The 21,221-nt window shown below is 34.3% G+C and overlaps 1 protein-coding gene across 2 annotated transcripts in view; it reads right to left on the bottom strand.

The window, feature by feature from the left end:
• The window catches only part of NCOA7 (nuclear receptor coactivator 7), a 196,356-nt gene that overhangs the window by 138,906 nt on the left and 36,229 nt on the right, over nt 1-21,221 (bottom strand). For both annotated transcript variants that reach the window (XM_044002156.1, XM_044002157.1), the window contains exon 2: nt 17,548-17,662. The gene's annotated coding sequence lies outside the window, so the exon portion shown is untranslated. The remainder of the gene's footprint in view (nt 1-17,547; nt 17,663-21,221) is intronic.

Here is a 21,221-nt window from a genome sequence, read left to right as displayed (position 1 = left end):
TTCAGGGACTTTCAAAATTACCTTGAGTCAGTTGGGGATTCCCTGCTTTTTTTTCCTAAGTACCAAAGGAAAATGTTTCAACAAAACATAAATACCAGACCTTCACATTCTTCTTCATTTGAACAATCTTTATACTACTGAAAAGTTTTTTAAAAACAGTTCTTTAGTATGTAACTCAAAATGTTTATTATTTAAATAAATTAAATCCAACCCTGGTTTTATGGTTTCTAATATGTCTCAAAAATAATCAAAATTAAATTAATTTAAATTTACTTTGTTGATAAATGAATATTTTTGATAGGCGATGATGTAACAAAATTAAATTATTAGATACTGATAATAAAACAAGTCAAAACAATTTGAATTCAATACTCATTTATTTTTTAAGGCTTACTATGTTTCTGGCATTATGCTAGGTGCTAGGGATACCCCCCCCCAAAAAAAAATTCCTGTGTATGAATGTGTGTGCACATACACAAATAGGACAATTTGGAAGGGGACATCATTATTAACTGAGGAAATCAGGAAAGGTACCTAAGTTATTCTTTGAAGGAAGCTAGAGATTTTGTGAGGTAGAAATGAGTCAGGAGTGCATTTCTGGAGCTGGGGGGAAGGGATATGTGCATATAGGTTATAGCTAGAATGTCATGTAGGGAAGATGTAGAAAATTGGGACACTAATTCATTGTTGGTGGAATTGTGAACTGATCCAACCATTTTAGAGAAGAATCTGGAATTATGCCAAAAGAGCTGTTAAACTACCCTTTGACCTAGCAATAGCACTACTAGATCTATTTCCAAAGATGAATAGGGAAAAAGGAAAAGAACTTATATGTCCTAAAATATTTATAGCAGCTCACTGTGCTGGCAAAGAAATGGAAATTGTGGGGATGCCCATCAACTGAGGAATGGCTAAACAAATTGAGGTATATGATTGTGATGGAATACTACCATGATATAGGAAACGATGAGCTCAATAAGCTTAGAAAAACATGGGAAAACTTGCACAACATAATGAAGAGTGAAATAAACAGAACTAAGAGAACATTGTGTACAATAATAGTAATGCTGTTTTAAGAACAACTTTGAGAAAATAAGTCATTTTGATTATTTTAAATTTCCAAATTAACTACAAAGGACATATAAAGGACGATGCTATCTGCATCCAGAAAAAGAAGTGATAAATAGAAATATGTATAAATAATTTTACCACACACACATGTCTAATGGTAGCCATGGGGAGTGAGAAAGGAAAATATATATGATAACTTCATTATATATTTAAAAGGAATAACAAGTTGTACATAAGAGATTTACAGTTTCATGTGCAATCATCTTTTTTTATTATACTGTTATGGAAATGCTTGTTTTATTCCATAAATAAAAAATAAAATAAATAAAAATTTAAAAAAATTCACATCAGGAGAAAATCTAGCAGGCATTTTTGACTAGAATAAAAGGTATAATAAACTCCTTCAGTTTATAACATATGAACCACTGACTACCCATACTTTATGGATCCTTTCTTTACTTGTACAGGTGATTAGATTTTAAAAATTATCCCTCTTCAAATATCTATATTTGGCCCATCATTCCTAAATGTTGAGATCTTTTTGTATCCTGATATGCTGTAGCACAATAAATCAGCCAATCTTCTCAATCTCAGATCATCCAATAGTCTGACAATCTTATCATCTATGCCTTTATCTAAATTATGGAAGGTAAGGGAAAAGCACAGTTCACATAGAAAATGAAAAGAATCTATCCAAAAAGAAAGAAAGATGAAATGGTTAACCAGGAATTAAAAGATTGGGAATCAAATTATTTAGATAATAGGAAGTATACTTTTCTTATGGGTTTTGTACAAAGGTCAAAATTTCCCCAAAATACTAAATACCATAAAGCATCCTCAGTTTCCCTTCAGATTTGAGCTGAATCAACCAAATCAAATCAAACCACATCTTTTTTGGGGGGGGGCGCAATGGGGGTTAAGTGACTTGCCCAGGGTCACACAGTGTCAAGTGTCTGAGGTCGGATTTGAACTCAGGTCCTCCTGAATCCAAAGCTGGTGCTCTGTCCACTGTGCCACCTAGCTGCCCCCAAACCATGTCTTAAAAGTTATTTTTAACTAAGTGGATGTAAAGAATGGGTGTTCTGTTTTAGTAAATATAGCATAATACTTCAACAATGGAACTTGTACAAAAAATATTTCTTTGTGTTGAGGTTTAAAAAAATTAATATTATTATACTACTATAAGTTCAATCATATCCCCATTTGAATTTTTAAAAAAATCTCTGTAAACTCTTAGGAGGTCAGAGATAGTCTCTTTTATGTTGTTTTTCATCATAGGCTCAAGAAATGTTCAATAATTACATAATGATGATAACAAGATTACATATCCATCCAACCAGTAGAACACAGGCAGTTTTAACATTATCAAAATTAACTTCAAAAAAAGTCTCTTTGAAGAAAATAAGCTGGTATATAAAGTTTCTTTATATTGACTACAAAATTCCAAACCCTATTTTTACCACTTTTTTTCCTCTTTCATTATTAATATTCCACATTTGACATAGAAGTTACTTCTCAACAATCTATATAGAGGCAGTTTTACATCACCCAATAAAAAGGGGAAAGAGGAACTATAGGTTGAGGAAGGAAAATTACAAAATATTCTTAAGCTTGGTATAATTTCATATCCACTTTTCCTAAGAAAGGGAAATTTTAATGGTACATTTTGACCAAGCTTCCTCCCGATACCCAAGCTCCATTAATAAAATGCTAAGTCCCTTTCATGATGGCAAGAAGTACCGTTATCATTTGATGGTTAACACTGAAATATTTTTTTCTTCTCCCAATGAAGTTGAGGGACAACAGAATTATATATATATTTTAAGAATCATATTTCTTGGGGGAAAATAAGGAACAAAGTTGAAAAGGAAGACTCAACATAGGGAAAGAAGAGAAGAAAAAATAAAAGAAAAAAGTGGAAGAAGGATAATATAAGGGAGGAAAATAATTTTATATCTTAATTTAAAATAAAACATTTTATTTAGCTATCTTTAGCTGAAACCAAAGCAAATCAAATGGTTAGCAACTTCTCAGATTTCTTTAAAATATGGAATATTCTTTTTAGCAAGTGTAGATACACCAGGTCAAAGCTCCCTCTGCTAGTGCTTTCTCTTTCAAGTCAAACATGTAATTCTTTTCAGTTTATTCACTATTAAATCTATCATGATCTTGTCTTGGTGGGACTCATGTTAAATATTTACTGAATTATCTCAGGCACTGCACTAGATAGGCAACCAATGGAAGAATGTGTAAAAAAAGCATATATACTTTAGATTTGGGGAGAGTGCCCATTGTTTCTACAATAATTTTCACGTTTATCTTCTGGTGGGTTTTGAGAGAAAGGGAGGTACATTTTTTCCCAATGAAATCAATGCCATTTAAACTGAAGCAAATAATGAGTTTCTTGTAATTGTGAAATGAAAGAATTTCTTGGCCCAGAGCTTACTTTTCTTGTGTTATTGGAGATTCTGAACCATGCATAACTAGCAAAGGCTTAAAAATGCACTTGACAAAAAGTATCTCAAGGCTTTGGTCCAAGTATGGAAGAAATGGGTCATGGGATAACATGATTAAAAACTGAAGAGGCTTTTAGTAATTGTCTAGTCCAAGGGTTTGTAACTTGGGGTGTCTGAACTTTTAAATATTTTGATAATGATATTTCAACATAATTGATTTCCTTTGTAACATGGTGTAGGTAGGACCTTTCATTCATAGGAGAGTTGCTAGTTTTATTTTATGCATTAAAAATATTATTCAGAGAAGGGGTCTATAGGCTTTTCCAGAATGTCAAAAGGGTTCATGTTATGAATTACTGAAGCAGTCCAAACTTTTATAGATGAAGGGAATTTGGACTTAAAGAGGTTACATGACTTATTAAAAAGCACGTAGGTGGGGCAGCTAAGTAGCGCAGTGGATAAAGCACTGGCCTTGGATTCAGGAGGACCTGAGTTCAAATCCAGCCTCAGACACTTGACACTTACTAGCTGTGTGACCCTGGGCAAGTCACTTAACCCTCAATGCCCTGCAAAAAAAAAAGCACATAGGTAGCAAGTAATAAAGTTAAAATTTGTACCAACTCAACTGATGTCTTCCTTAGTTTAAAAAGGTATGGTTTGTATACTAGAATTCAGGAACATTTGTTCTTAAAGATGGTCCCTAACAACTCTAAAATTACATGAGTTTAGTGCCTTTTTTATAAAATTGAAGGGGGAGAAAAAGCCAAGATGGGAAATGAGAATGCATTATATTGGGCAGTATCCTGCAGGTGGTGAAAGACAAGAGTCTTGGCTAGCTTGTTTTCTTGTGTCAAGATTTTGTGAGGTCTATCATCAAGATGCTGTCCAGGATAAATATAAATTATTGGGATTTCAGATCATAGATATGTTCATCATTTATTTTGGGAAGTTGGTTTTATAGCAACTAGTATAGGTTTTCTTTTTCTGTGTCATGACCCCTTTGACAGTTAAAAAATAATTTTGATATGCATAAAAAACATAAGATCATAAAGGAAACCAATTATATTGAAAAAATGTAATTTTTTTCCCCATCTAAGTTCATAATTCCCTGAAATCCATCCAAAGACCCATTGCAGATCCATTGAGCCAGGTTAAGAACCATTGTACTAAGTAGTACCAAAACACTGGACATGCTACTTCCATAACAGGATCTATAAAATTGTTTTTAGGGAGATGGGTTGAGGTGGTTTGAATAATACAAATTCAGGAGCAATACGTTTTCAAAATGAAATGACCTTACACCCTAATTTGTACTATTCACCAAGAACTCTCCATCTACAATAACATTTCAATTTAAAAAAAGTTATAAAACCAAAATTTATTCTTAACAACTAAAACAAGAAATCAAGACACTAAAGTGTTAACAGCTAAATGTTTTTGTTCTCCCCCCACCCTTGTCTTTAGAAAAAAATTAACAATTTCCTGGAAACATAGACTGTATTCAAATTTGACCTTGGAGATTTTCCCTGACAATGAATTACACGCTCTGTGTAAACAGTTTCCTTATGAACTGCCTGCTTCTAATTCAATCAACCCAATGGGAAACATGAGCGGTAAACAAAATGAGAATCCATGCAAGAGTCTCATCATTCTAATTGGCAAGCAGTAATAATTTTCTAAAAAGATACCAATGGTTTTTCCATGGGAAACAGTTTTGGAAGAGAGCTAGTTTACTTTTGCTATTTAATCACATGGCCTAGCACTCCACAAGTTACTACTGAGAAAATTTAAGACTAAAAGAAAATGTTTACACTCCCACTTTACAAAAGCTATTTTAATGATTTTTCAGGCAGTTCTGATGAATGGGAACATTTCCAAGAAAAAATTATAATATTTTAGGTAGACTAGAGGTAGGGTTCATGTGGAAAATTAATTTTCATAAAAATTCTATTTTGTACTAGTTATCAAATGTTCAGAGGAATTTAACTTCATGATATTATGGTGGTATATTTAGTATCATGTCCTAAGGTCACTTTGTTCAATCAGTATAGGTAACAATATAGGCCAGACAACTGAATAATCTCATTTTATTTATTTTAATATGTCAAGAACCTTTCATCAATGAGGGAATTGCTAGTGAAGAATTACCTCTACCTTTATAAATCTAGACCTTTCTAAAATTTTCAGTCTTACTTGCCTTGCACTCAGAGTTTAAGTGACCTGCTTATTGTCACACATTTTGCAGGTGCTAGAGATAGGAATATCCAAGTCTTCCTGATTCCAAGTCTAGTACCCTATATACTATGAGATTCTGCCTCAGTCTTATTTTTAAGTTTTGACTTATTTAAAACAAAAGTATTTTAAGGTGTTTATATACTCAATTCAATTTAATGATTATTTACTAAATTTCTACTAAATGCAAGGCTATTTTAAAGAACCATTTCTGTATCACTGAGGTTTTGTATAGTCAGGAGAACTATTTTAGACACAAAATTGAGGATGTTGTATATTTACAGCTTTTCCACAGCTGATTATATTTTCTTTTATATAGGGTGTCTCAAAAGTTTTAGTGCTGTTTAAAGCTACTTAAGCTTAAAATTGTGTAATAGTACAAATGATAGTTAAAAATGAAAAGAAAAAACATGCTGTCTATCATACAAATGTAAAGGTACTCAAAAAAGCAATATTTAAGATCTCTTGAAAAGGGAAAGATTCCAGAAGAATAAAAAAAGGAGATATCAAGAAACAAATGACACATATTCTTGGTTTCTTTTGTGTACAAAATCTTTCAGACAATGGTCTTCATACTCATCAAGAGTATCCTTAATGAAAATGTGAGAATAGAATAGGCAAACTTTCATAAATGATTTCCTACATCTTTATGGTCACACAACTGCTTGCGAGGAACAAAGGATCCTCTCTCATTTGATTTCAGACAAAGCATTTCCAAACTATGCTGCCTACACACTCTGGACATCCTCTTCATCTTCCTCCCACCAGAAGTTGGGTTCTTCTCTTGGGACCATGGGCTCCAAAGGGCAAATCTTTGTCTTATCTTGCCTGGGGCCCAGGCTACCATGTACTTCTCTGCCATTACCAAATCCTGCTTCCTCCTTTCTGACCACCCCCTTTTCCAAATTGATGTGTAGTTTTCCCTCATTGGGGTATAAGTTTGAAGGCAGAAACTGTCTTGCTTACTTGTATCTATATCTGAACAAATTGTAAGCACTTAAATGCTTTTATAGTTATTCATTTATTCGAACCCAATGCAACTTTGAAGGCTCTTTTTGAACAAGTGTTTCATATGTGTTAACATTATACAATTCTGCCATATATGACTAAGAAAATATATTTTTCAAATTCACACCCAATATTGCCATTTAGAAAGGTATAAAATGTTCCTTTAGTGTTATGTATGATGTCCAGTGTAGAATGCAAATAAGAGAATAATTCTCCCTTGATATCAAACTTCTCCAAAAGCCCCTATTCATGGATGCCATTATACTGATTTCAACAAGCCTTAGAACACTGTTAAGTCTCCCTAGTGAAATTTACATTAATATAAAAAATGTACTAAACATTTTCACTGAAAATATGAGGATGGAAAATGTTTATTACCTAAACTATGACATGCAGATAGAGATAGTCCATTAAAATAAAGGGTGCCCCAAAAGTCTTTAAGATTTAATAGCTAAAAATAGCACTAAGCCTTTTAGGATCCTTTGTATCTCTCTGTACTGCATTGCAGATAGACAAGGAGTTTGGGCCCATAATTGAATATTAAGATTTTGGGCTAGATTGCTTTTGTGAAAATAATCTGTACTTCCCAAATTGCTTGTTGCAGCAAAAGTCTGTCTTTTTAACACTAATATTTTCACATTGGTGCTATACTGATTTTAATTATAGAAAACCTTGATCTAAGCAGAATAAAAATTAAAAGAGCAATCAATAGAGACATAGTGAGAAGATACTGGAGCATATTAACAAATGACTACTGTGTATGAGAAGTGGTATAAAAAAGAGGATATGTATGATTTGAAAGGGGTGGGGTTAATTATATATGGAAAATTAATTGATGGATAGCCCTGGAACCACAGATATAATTAAAGAAGAAGGACAAAAACTCCATAGAGTAAGACTTTTATTCCATGGGCTAGATCATCTGTTGACAATTTATAGAAAAACACAGATAAGGATTACATAGGATGAGCAGGTTTGAAGGAGTTAAAATCTGTATGAGTGAAGGAAATATATTATTGAAATCACATACTCATGATTTCATTAGAGTAGAAAATTCCTATTATATAAATTCCTTGAATGCAGGAACTGGCTAATTTCGTCTTTGTATCTCCCTTAATGATAGACCTGAAGGTTTAGTAGCTACAGGCTGAGCAGAAGTAGGGCCTTAGTTAGCTTCTCAAAGAGTGAACAATTCTCTCTTTTCCTCTCTTCTGCCCTTATCTGAGAGAAACTCTGTTGGAAGTGGGTGCGATGAATCTGGTCCTCACAGTAAGAATGCTGGAAGCTTAGTTACTGTGAGTATATGGAGTACATGTACTATATATTTCTTTTTAACACAGTCTATAAAGAGGTAGTTAGTATAAACTGTAAGTTGTTGGGCCACTCTGATTGAATGTGAATAATTGTAAGCAATCTGGCAAATTTAAGTAAGTATTCACCTTTTGGGCACCCCAGATGGTTAGATATATGATTTATGTGAACAAGCAGTGGTCAATGCAGATTCAAGCATAGCAAGAGCACAAATCGAGTCAAATCAAAGGTAGGTAGGTAGTGTTACAAATAGAAGGCTAGACTTGGAGTCAGGAAGACCTAAATTCAAATCTAGCTTTAGACACTTGTAAGCTGTATGATCCTAGGAAAGTCATTTAACTTCTCTCAGCCTCCATTTTCTCATTGGTAAAATGGGGAAAACAATAACACCCACCTCACAGGGTGGTTAAGCTCTAACAGGATACCATGTAAATTGTTTTGCAAACTATTTAGCACTAAATAAATGCAATTATCATTTTTGTTACTAATAACAATGACAATAATAAGCTCCTACCATGTGCCAGATACTGTGCTAAGTGCTGGTCATACAAAGAAAGGCAAAAGCCAGTCCCTGCTCTCAAGGATAGTTGCAGGCTGAACCTTGCTTTGAAGAAGTTTAGAGGATGGGGAAGGGAGTGCTGGGGACTAGTGTGTATAAGGGCTGCTCTAGAAACAATTGAGTCCCACATATGTAGCAGCTGAAGAAAGAAAGAACTTTGGTTCCCAAGCCAGCCCTCACAATGGTGGTATTGGGGACTATGGTAACAAAACCCATATAGATATAATTTCTGAGTTGGCTCAGTTCTCAGTCCTTAGTAGTTAGTCAAGGGGGAAGGGGAAGGTCAGTGATAAGCTCCTTAGGAATAAGAAGTGTTTCATTCTTTGAATTTATATCCAGAGTGCCTTGCATAGTGTCTGCCACAGAGAAAATGTTTGTTGAATGAGAATAAGCTGACAGATTCAGGAACCAGATGAGGAACTAGATTCAGAAACTAATGAGAGAACCATGCAAATGAGTCTATCATGACACTCAGCACCTAGCTTTGTATCTTACTAAATGATTAAGGTTTTCCAGAAATAATTGAATTATGATGACTGGTAATAAGAGTCTCATTAACACCAGACTGTATATAGATATTGAATAATTGTGCCACTTTGCTTCTCTTTGACTTTTTTAAATGGATGAGACAAATTGATTAATGGAAAAATAGTTGACAAGTCTTAGCAATTTATGAAAAATTTCAAACAGTTGATCAGGAATGCAAAGGAATGGTTATGGTTTGGTGATACAAGCTTAAGTACCTAAATATCATGTCAGATAGATGTGAAATTAAGTAATCACTAATAAACTAGCATTTATTTATTGAACATCAACTATGTGTCAGTCTCTGTTCTAGAACTAGAGAGAGAAGTACAGAGAATGAAACTCCATATTACAAAAGAGCTTATATTCTAATAGAAGAGATAATAAGCACATGGATAATTATAAAACATAGATATAAAGTGAATAAATGCAAAGTAGTTAAATACAAACAAGGTAGTTTGGGGAGGAGGTACTAGCATTAGAGGAAGGAGGGGTCAGGAAAACCTTAAGGCAGAGGATAGTATTTAAGTTCATCTTAAAGTTAAAATAGGACTTTGAGGTAGAGGTAAGGAAGAGAGCATTCCAGAATTTTAGATGGCCAATGCAAAGGCACAGAGATGAGAGATGGACTCTCATGTGTGAGAAACAGAAAAGAAAGACAGTTTGGCTGAATCACAAAGTACAGGAAAGGGAATAATGTCCACTGAGGCTGGAAGGATAGTTTGGGGTTAGGTTATGAAGGGCTTTAAAAGCAAAGCAGAGGCATTTATATTTTATATTAGAAGCAATAGAATTAAATAGATAAGACTGCAGTCCACTAAATAATTTTCTGAGGCCTTTCATTAGCCACTAGGGAACAATCCATTCTTTTAACCATATGAAGTACATATATACATACATACATACATATATATTTTGCTTTTATACTTAAAAAACACCAAATAAAAGGAACATTTCCATATACATTATATGAGAACATTGTATATGAAACCGAATCCCCAAAATGTAGCCCATTTTTCTTTTTTGGTATATAATAAATGCTGTAAGTACCTTGCAAAGCTGATTTGCTTTCCTGTGATTCTTTTAGGCCTTCCTTTTGTTCTCTTCTCTTTTGGAGGGAAGGGAAACCCTATATCAACCTTCCCTCTCTCATGTATTTCTCCCAAATGAAAAAGTAAAAGAAAAATTTAAAAATCCTTATAACAAGTATGCATGATCAGGCAAAACAAATTCCCACATTTGGTCACGTATGGAAATTTATGTATTGTTCTACATCTTAAGTCCATCGTCTCTCTGTCAGGAGGTGGGTAGTTTGCCTCTTTGCTGTTTCTAGAATTATGGCTGGTCATTGCATTGATTAGATTTCTGAAGTGTTTTACAGTTATTTTTCTTTAAAATTTTGTTGTTATTGCATAAACCGTTCTTCTGGTTCTGCCTAACTCACTCTTCATTAGTTCATGCAAATCTCAGATTTCTTCAAAACTATCCATTTTGTCATTTCTTTTAGGCAATATATTTCATAACATTCAAATACCATAACTGGTTTAGCTGTTTGTTGTCCAACTGAGAAGTACCTCTTTAGTTTCTAATTGTTTGCTATATATTTTTTAAAGCTTCTATAAATATTATTGGACATATGGGTCCTTTTCTTTTTTTCTGATCTCTTTAGGATGTAGGTCTAGTGGTGGTATTGCTGGTAAAATGGCATGAATGGTTTATTAACCTTTGGGGCATAGTTCAAAATTGCTTTCTAGAATGATCAGACCAATTCACAGCTGCAACATGTCATTCATATGTTAAATTTCCCAAAGCCTCACCAGCTGTCATTTTCTTTTTTGGTCATAGTTTCCAATCTGATGGGTGTGAGGAGGAATATCAAAGTAATTTTAATTTGTATTTATCTAATTATTAATGTTTTAAAGCATTTTTCATAAGGTTGTTGATAGCTTGAATTTATTCCTTTGAAAACTTCATCTCCTCTGACCATTGAGTAATGGAGCTTGTTCAAATTGATTTGAATGAGCTCCTTATATCTTTGGATATGAGACCTTTTTCAGTAAAACTTTTAAAGATCCCCCACCCCCATTTATTTTCCCTTTTAATTTAACTGCTTTGGTTTTGTTTGTGCAAAAATTTTGTTTTGTAACAAAATTGTCCATTTCATCTTCTATGATCCTCTCTATCCCTTCTTTGGTCATGGACATACAAATGTTCACATGATATCGTTCCAGTCACTGTCTTTTACATCCATTACCAGAGCACGGGCATGATGAGGAAAATTATAGAAAATAACAGGATTCTGTCTCCAAGAGAGAGATCTCCCCAGATCGAGAAATAGACATGTCCATGGGAGCCACTGTTGTCTTCTTTACTAATGCTACTGATTAGTAAGGGAGGCAGCAGCACAGTGCAAAAGAAAGAGCACTGAGGACCTTCATTCAAATGCTACCTTAGGTACTTGCTACCTCTATAACATTGTCAAGAGTGCTTTGCCTCCTTGGCCCTTAAGTTTCTTCTTCTATAAAAAGAGATTGGACTAGATGGCTTCTGAGGCTTCTTCTAGGTCCAGATTTATGAGTCTATCCTAGTCATTGTCTTTCTATGTTTTTTTTTGAAAGTTGTTGCTTTGTAATGCAAAGTTGTTTTCTACAAGTCTTCCTATCTACCATAGGACTTTGCTTTTAGAAGAGAGTGGAGACAGTGACTTACAATCTGACTGCCCATGCTTTGTGGCTCTTGTTTGAACATTGATGGAAGCCTGTGAATGTTTGTTGAGTTAAATGAGCTGATAACCCTGAAGGTACAAGCAGTTACCAGATTACAAATGGGTTATGTTCCAAAAGTTCCTATGGTAAGTCAGTGCATTGCATTTTTCCATAAAAAACAATGTTATCTATGGTAGCTACATTGCCAAAATAGGTTTCAAATGCACATTTAACCAAAAATATATACATAAAATATAGTACAATCATGAGAGGTGGCATAGAACTGGTGTCAAAATTAGGGAGACCTACATTCAAGTCCTGTCTCTTACACATCCTTGTTGTGTAACTTTGAGTAAATCATTTAATCGTTTCATACCCTAGCATCTCTCTTAATTTTCTTTCTAAACAACAAATAAAATGACCATTCACATGCACATGGTATAATAATAATAAAAAGATAGTACATGTCGATCTGATTCTCTCTCTATAGTATGCATTTCTTTTAAAATATATAATAAAATTAACACAATTTTCAAAGTCCTGATTGCCTATTCTTTCTAGCCTTTCTCTGTTCTCTTCTGTCCATCATAAAAGTATTTCAATGACTTTTTTCCTCCTCTCCTTTTTCTTGTTTTTTTTTTGGGGGGGCTACCTATCCCTACCCTCCTTTTTCTTCCCATTTCTCACTCAAACTTAAAAAAGAAAAAGAAAAATGAAACACATAACACATATTCATAGTAAAGCAAAATGATTTCCATACTGCCCATGTCCAAAAATGTATGCCTCATTCTATATCTTGAGTCTAACACTTCTCTATCAAGAGGTGGACTTTTTTCATTGATCCTCCAGAATCACAGTCGGTCATTGTGTTGATCTAAGTTTTATGTCTTCCAAAATTCTTTTTCTTTACAAAGCTGTTGCTATTGCATAAATTACTCCCCTAGTTTTATATACTTCATTCTGTATCAGTTTATATAATTCTTCCCAGGTTTTTCTGAAACTGTCCTTTTTGCCATTTCTTATGTTTCAATAATATTCTATTGTATTTGTATGAAATGATTTTTTTAGCCACTGCCTGACTGATAGAAACCCCCTCAGTTTCCAGTCCTTTGCAAAAACAAAAAAAGAGCTGCTATAAATATTTTTGTATATGACAGATCCTTTTCGTCTTTCTTTGATCTCTCTAGGATCTTGTTCTAGGCAAGTCTCTAAGACTATAATTTGCAGAGGTGGTGATGACTTGCATGGAAGGAGGGAATTCCCTCGCCTGAGATTTCCCTAAACTAGTGAATTCCAAGATCTAGTCCTAATTCCTAATAGTAGAATCAGAGACTATCCGGAGCATAGAATCATTGCTTTTTAATAGTTCAACAAGTTTGTCCAACTTGTGATAAGAAACAAGTACATTGAAAATAATTACAATCATCATCTTAATTCTGATAACATCTAGGATTTATATAGCACCTATAATGGGTCAAGCACTGTGCTAAGTACTTTACAAATATTATCTCACTTGTTCCTCACAATAACCCTAAAAAATATGTTCTATTATTATCCCCATTTTGCAGTTGATAACACCGAAGCAAATAAAGATTAAAAGACTTGTCCAAGATCACACACATAATATCTAAGGCAAGATTTGAACTCAGGTCTTCCTGACTCCAGGCCCAGTGTTCTATGTACTACAACACTTAGTTTCCTGAGGATGTGACACGAATTGGGTAAATGGTATATGACAAGGCATTAGGACAGGACAAGTGACAGGTGCAAATTATCCATGACAAGTCTTCTCTCCTTACTATACTGAAGACTATTTATAAACCAGCATGAAGAAGGATGAATAAGACTGCTACTATTATCAAATTTGAATAAAATATTAATAAACTTCTTTAGGAGCTTAATTTTGAACACTGGAGTTAATGCAAAGGAAAAGCAAAAAAAGCAAAGTAGTTACCATACACAGTCATACAATGTTGACTAAACTACATGCCACATTAGTTGGCAAAAAAAAACAAAAAAAAAACAGTGGTTACTTGGGGAAGTGAGTAGAAATGTTAGAGGTATCAAGGTAATTTTCAAGGTTTCATTTCATAGAATGAGAAAGCCTATGGATTACATGGACAAACAAAAATCCCTACAATGCTTTCAGATCAAGATTGTGGGGTACCTGGCAAGATGTTGGAAGTTAATCTGGTTCTAATACTAACTAGGTTTTGAAAAGAAGGGTTTATAATTTATAATTCTAAGGGAGAAATGTGATTGCTTGAATTAGGTAGGTCTTATTCTTTTACCTTAATTTACTTTCTAGTATAGATACCTTGTTTGGACTGCTCTCAGACAACAGGTTCTAGAGAAATCCTTCTGGTCTCTACTTTCAGAGAACAGCTTTCCACTAGTCTGGTTGTGTGCTGACAGTTCCCCTTTAGGCTCATTTCACTTTATATATCAGTAAGAATTTCAGTCTTGAAGCTGGCTTCTTAACTGGTTTTCATGGCTCTTCCTTTTTTTTTCTGATTTACTTCACCATAGTAGTCAAGCTATGAATTTCCTATTTTCTGAGATTATCTTCTTGTTTCTTATACCTGTGACTTACTGTTTTCACAGTTTCAATAGGGATGATTTTTATTTTGTTCTCATGTCCTAAGCCCGCTACTAGGTAGGTATTTGTATTCGCTTTTTTCTTTAATTTCTTTTTTTTTTTTAATAAAAGAAGGTAGGGAAAATTTGACAACTCTTGCCCATTTTTTACTATCCTCTTATTATACTTAGTATATTATGAGCTGTTCTACAGACAGAGTTCAAGTTTACAGGCATGTTATTCAATTCAATTCAATAAGCATTTATTTATTACCAGCCAAAGGCAAGGCATGTGCTGGGCACTGGGGAAACACAGATAAATATGAATCTGCCTTTTTTCTTGAGAAGAGTTTACATTTCACTCAGGGTAGCAATAGACATAACATATTTATAACATGTATAAGCATAATACAAGGTAATTTGAATAATTATCAAACACTAATGAGGTGAGGGGTTAATTCATGGAGAAAGAGATTAGAGGCTGACTTCAAGGCGGACAAAAATTCTGAGAAGGAGGAATGAGTAGGGAATATATTCTAAACTTGCAGAATGGGCCTATGGAAATAAACAGAAACAGATTAGCTAACAGTCTAGTTTGAGTTTCTAGTTAGAGAATAGCTAAAAGTCTAGTTTGGTTGGAAAATAAGGAAGAGGAATAAATAGTATGATATTAGACTGAAAAGTTAAGTTAAAATTAGACTGTGACTTAAATCCTAGTCTGAGGAACTTGCATTTTACCCTTGAGCAAAAGGGAGCTATTGAAGATTTTGAACAAGGGAGTGACACTGTAAAATAAAGGTTGTGCTTTAAAAAGATTAATTTGACAGTTATATGGAGAGAGTCAAAGAGGGTTGAGATACTAAATAGGAAGAACATTAGGAAGCTATTACAAGATCTAGTGTGAAGTAATGAAGGGCTAAAGTAGGGTAGTGGCTATGTATATAGAGAGACATAAGGGAGTACAAGAAATGCTATCAAGGTAGAATTGCTATGATTTGGCAATTGATTGATTACGGTGGTTGTAGGAGAGAAAAGACTCAAAAATAATTACTAGGTTGCTAATTTGGGTGACTAGGAAGATAGAGCTACCCATAAAGAGAAGTAGGAAAGTTTGAATGAGACAGGTTATTTAGGGGAAAATTAGATTGGTTTTGGACATGTTGAGTCTGACAGTGAGGATTTCCCTCAGGTTATGATAATGTGGCTTGGGGTTCAGAAAAGAGAGTAGAAACTTCTTATATGTATTTGGGGAGTGTTTATGTAAGATGATACTTGAACCCATAGAAACAGAAGTAAAGGTAGAGAGGAAAGAGAAGAGGGCCTAGGATAGAACACTGACATACTCCCCTTGTAAGGAGGTTTGCCTAATTTGTGTTTTGGAGATGCATACTGCTGTAACTTAGGGAGTTTAATTACCATCCATCATTTCACTTCTGAGTTAAAGGACAGTTAAGTCAAAAATGCTATAAAGAGGAGATCCTTAAATCAATTTTTAAAAATCCATCAAAATAAACATCTCTTTGATCTGCATTCACAAAAAAAGATATAAATTAAACTTTTAGGAGAAGGTTCATGTCTCTCCACCTCACTTCATCTTTGATTACTCTTACAGAGTCACCCCAGCTGCAGAATGATCCTCTGGTACAACATGTCTATTGTTGTGGCCTATTTTACTTATTCTCTCCAATTCTAATCTCTATCTCTGATTCCTGATATACTCCAGGTACCATTCTGACTTCTATTTTTTCCCAACAAATCTTTTTCTTTCTATGATTCTCTAAGAAAAAATCCCTTTTAAAGAGACCAACTTCTTTCTTTTTTTTTTTCCAAATTGGTTAAGAATTTTTTTTTGTACCTCTTGTGCCAAGCTCCCTAATTTCTTTTCCAATTATACTTCTTTTTTTTTTCTTTTTTGTGAAGCAATTGGGGTTAAGTGACTTGCCCATGGTCATACAACTAGTAAGTGTTAGTGTCTGAGTTGGATTTGAACTCAGGTCCTCCTGACTCCAGGCCAGTGCTCTATCTACTCTGCCCCCACAGCTGCCCCAACTTTATTTCTTTATAAGTTATACTGAAGGTTTACTATTCCTAACTGTAGCTTTTCCTTTCTGTTTTTATAAACTATGGTTTATCAATTTCTGACAAAAAATTAAATGGGAAACCTCTATTTTCATTTTATTTTCCAATGAAATATTCTCTTCTTAAATTGGATGGAATTTGACAAAACCTCAAGTCTAGATCTGAAAAAAACAAAGTATATGACACAGAGGACATTTGGTGCTTTTCAAAAAACTAAAATGCTACCTTCTCTAGTATTTCATCTGGAAAGATAGTAGTATGCATTTGTATTCTATCTTCTCAATCTGATTTCTGAAAACATTTAGCATCCTAAGGTGATTCCCAATGTTTTCCATAGCATGATGAGACAAATAAAAAGAGATTCTGTCAAAATACATTTTAAATCTATAATTCAAAATTTCAAACTAATAATGCAGATAACATGATTTTCTGTTCTTCAAAGCAACTGTGTTGCATTCTGTCTTTGTATACAATACCTTGCATGTAGTAGGTACTTAATAAATATTTGCTGAATTGCATATTTCCAACAAGTGTATATTAGAAGTTAAGCCCTTCGATAGTGAAGAGTACAGCTATTCCATTTACCTATAAAATGTTCATAATAGAACCCCTGGAGATGACAAACAGTAGCCACTAGGTCACAGATTTTCAGTACTATAGTTTTCAGCTAACAGACCTAAGCTATGAAACAGCAGCACCTAGACATTTAAGACATAAAATTCAAGGTAGGTTGCTAACTGTGTGATTCAAAAGCAATCTGTGGTTCAATTCATAATGACAACTGCATCTCTAAGTACACTGATAATAAGCCTGGAAAATTTGACAAAGGCAAGAAAGAATAGAAAATGAAATCAATGCAAGTGAGAAAAATGCCGAAGTAAACTTTTTAACTCCTCCTAATGTGTTACCTGCTGTGCTTATTAACAGTTTTGAATATGATAGACCAAGTAATAGTGGAGGACAAAGTACACTCAACCAATTGTTTTTCAATCACTGATATAATGGGTGTAGAGCACAAGCTTACCGAGCAAAATAGCCTTGTCCTCCGTTCCTTCTTCTCTTTCCTTGTGTCCATGTACCCAGTCAAAAGTGCAAAGTGAGTATTTGGGGAAGTCCTTTTTAATCAGTGCTTCATATCCCTGGAGAAATAAAAAAAAAAAACCCACAACAACACACAGTAAATTAATGAGTTCATAACTGCCAATATCAAGAACAAAGCAGTGCAAGCCACATGACAAATATAGATAAACTTTAACGCAGGAAATGCATGGTCATGTGGTGTAGATACAAAATGCTAACTCCTTGTTAAAATCAAATTATATTAGGAGGAGTTAAACTGTTAAATAAAGAAGGTAAACACCAACATGTCAAAGGATTTTCTTATGGAAAAAGAATTCTTTCACAAATCAGTCACAATAACAACTGTCAATTTGTATTGGTTCTTTTCAATTTAGAATTTAAACCCTACTTTTGCTACCACACTTAATATCTACAAGGAATTTTTATCTCACAATAAGTACGAAGAAAGAAACAGGACATAAATTGATTGATAGGGATATGCTTTCCCCAGGAACCAAATAAAATCATTATTATCTTTGATCATTAGACTACCCACAAATATAAATGCCTAACATCAAATTTTAAAACATGGTGTAGTGGGGGAAGCATTAGCTTTGGAGTCAGAGCATGTGAGTTTAGATTTTGGCTCTTCCATTTTCTAGGTGTGGGTCCTTTGGCAAATCATTTAATGTCTTGGGTTCTTCATCTGTAAAAAGAGGGAGTTGGACTGCATGACCTCTAAGGTTCCCCTTCCAGCTATGTAGCGATGATCTTAAAATGAAAAGTCACCAGACTCTTCTTCCTACTTTCATATGACTCCTCTGCTGCAAGACCATCAATGACTCACCTATTGCCTGATCATCATGTCAAAATACTTCTGGCTAGCATTTAAGGCCCTACATAATCTGGCCCCAAATATACATACAAGTTCATTCTTTAACTCATTTAAATAAGTAGTCATTGAGTGGCCTACTATGTACAAGACATGATGCTAGGCACAGATTTCAGAAAAACCTGGAACCTGGAACAACTTACATGAACTGATGTTGAGTGAAGTGAAAAAAACCAGAAGAACATTATATCAGTAACAGAACATTGTGCGATAATCAGCTGTGATAGACTTAGCCCTTCTCAGCAATACAATGATTCAAAACAATTGCAAAACACTCATCATTCAGAAAAAGAACTATGGAGTCTGAATGCAGATCAAAGTATATTATTCTAACTTTATTTGTTGTTGTTGTTGTTGTTTTTTCTTTCTTAGTAGTTTTTCCCTTTTGTTCTGATTTTTCTTTCACAACATGACTAATGTGGAAATATGTTTACCATGATTGTACATGTATAACCTATATCAGATTGCATGCTGTCTTTGGGAGGGGGGAGGGAAGGAGAAAAATTTGGAACTCAAAATCTTACAGAAATGAACATTGAAAATTATCTTTACATGTAATAAGAAAAAAATACTTTTAGAATCTTTAAAAATTCAAATTTAAAGTTAAAAAACATTTTAAAAGGAATCCCTGGCACTTAGTAAGTACTCAATAAATGCTTCTTGACTGACTGACTAAATTTGATATCAGAAGATGTGTTTGAATTCCAAAAAAAGAATGTTGAGAGGACTGGAAATCAAACTGTATTGATATATCATATATACATATATAAATACATATAAATATATACCAAACATATGTATACATATTGTGTATATACATAACCACACATGTGTATTAATCAGTTTAAAGAACTGGGGATATTTAGAAAGAAAAAGAGTTTAGAGGGGGAAGGGGCACAATAGTGTATTCAATTATTTAAAGTTACAGCTGGGGCAGCTAGGTGGCACAGTGGATAAAGCACCAGCCCTCGATTTAGGAAGACCTGAGTTCAAATCTGGCCTCAGACACCTGATGCTTACTAGCTGTGTGACCCTGGGCAAGTCACTTAACCCTCATTGCCCTGCAAAAACCAAAACAAACAAACAAACAAAAATAAAGTTACAGCTAGGTGGTGCAGCTGATAGAGGCCTAGGCCTGGAGTCAGGAAGACCTGAGTTAAAATTGGCCTCAGACTATCTGGGTGACCTTGGGCAAGTCATGTAACCCTATTTGCCTCAGTTTCCTTATCTGTAAAATGAGCTGGAGAAGGAACTGGCAAACTACTCCCATATCTTTGCCAAGAAAACCCCAAAAGGGGTCACAAAGAGTAGGATAGGACTGAAAACAACTAAACAACAGCAACATGTCTAAGAGGAATAAAACTTGTATTTGCTCCCAGAGAACAAAACTAAGAGCACTGGGGGGGGAAATGACAGAAAGGTATCATCCTTTCCTCCTGGATACTCTCTCCTTTCTGGGTTTTTATGACTCTATTCCAATTTCCTTCCTATCTGTCTAAATCCTTCCTTTTCAGTCTCCTTTGCTAGTTCATCAACTCCTAACTGGGGTTGTTCTCTAAGGTTCTAAGTCCACATACTCTTCTCTTTCTATACACTCTCTTTGGATGAACTCATGCATTCCCATGGGTTTAATTATAATCACTCTCCCAATGCCTCACAGATTCAGTCAGTCCCAGTGTAATTAGGGGTGGCCACTCACTGTGTAGTGCCTCATACCTTTCAGAAGGGTATGTAGACACCTACTCATTTTATGGACTGGTTTGCTCACTTTAACCTACCCTTACATTGGTAGGTCTTGATCATGATGTGGTGACATTCTAATTCTCTAGGATCCTAGGGGTTTATTCCTGGCTGAAGAGAAATATACTCCTCCTACTCACTAATCGAGTACTTGAGTCCTCACCAATGCATTTCTATCTACACAAACAGCTACTCACAATCATGATACTTTTAGATATTAAACATAATAATTTAGTTAATAAGGTAAAAGAAATAATATCACAGGTATTCATGTATTAAGATGAATGCATAAATAATAAATACATCACAATCTACTCATAAATCTTGGTCACACTGTCCCATTAATGCATTCTGTGTCCGAGGGGAAAATATGCACAGACTTACAGAAACCTGATAAGAACATGAATAAGGAAATACCATATACTTAGGGCAACTCACAGCTCTGGAACTGTAAACTTTGACATCCTCTTTCTGTATCAAAAACTGTCTGTAAAAGTTCTTTTATGAGAATAGCTTTTTCTTAAAAAAGCAAAAACAACTGTTCAATAATTTGTAAAAATTCTTCCACTGATGATCTGTGCTATACTTGACTAACAACTCACTTAGGCATGATGTCTTGGCCAAAATATTCAATTTATTAAATGATTTCCCTGATTTTCTGCTTCCAAGCAGGTCCTCTGCATAGCAGGTCTACTCAATAGCAACTGTAGTACTTATCACTTCCAGCTTCCAGCTTAACTGATACAATTCTGAAATCTGTCTTTTCACTTTTCTCTTACTTTTTAAAGTTTAGCCTCCCAAGTCCTCTCTGTGAATGTAATAACATTAGTAACCAAATTCTTCTTTTCTAAATATAATAAATTGCATTTGTCCCATAAGCATGGAACATTTTTGATACCCACCTCACCTTAGAATACTACAGTTTGTTGTGTAAAAAATAAGTAATAATTGTCTCAGACCTCTGAGTAAGAGTAACTGTTTCTCTTAGAACTCTGAGCAGACCTATG

The sequence above is a fragment of the Dromiciops gliroides genome, chromosome 4, assembly GCF_019393635.1.
Source record: "Dromiciops gliroides isolate mDroGli1 chromosome 4, mDroGli1.pri, whole genome shotgun sequence".
NCBI classification, from domain to species: domain Eukaryota; kingdom Metazoa; phylum Chordata; class Mammalia; order Microbiotheria; family Microbiotheriidae; genus Dromiciops; species Dromiciops gliroides.
The sequence above is the reverse complement of the archived record's forward strand: the minus strand, read 5'-3'. Positions and strand labels throughout refer to the sequence as shown.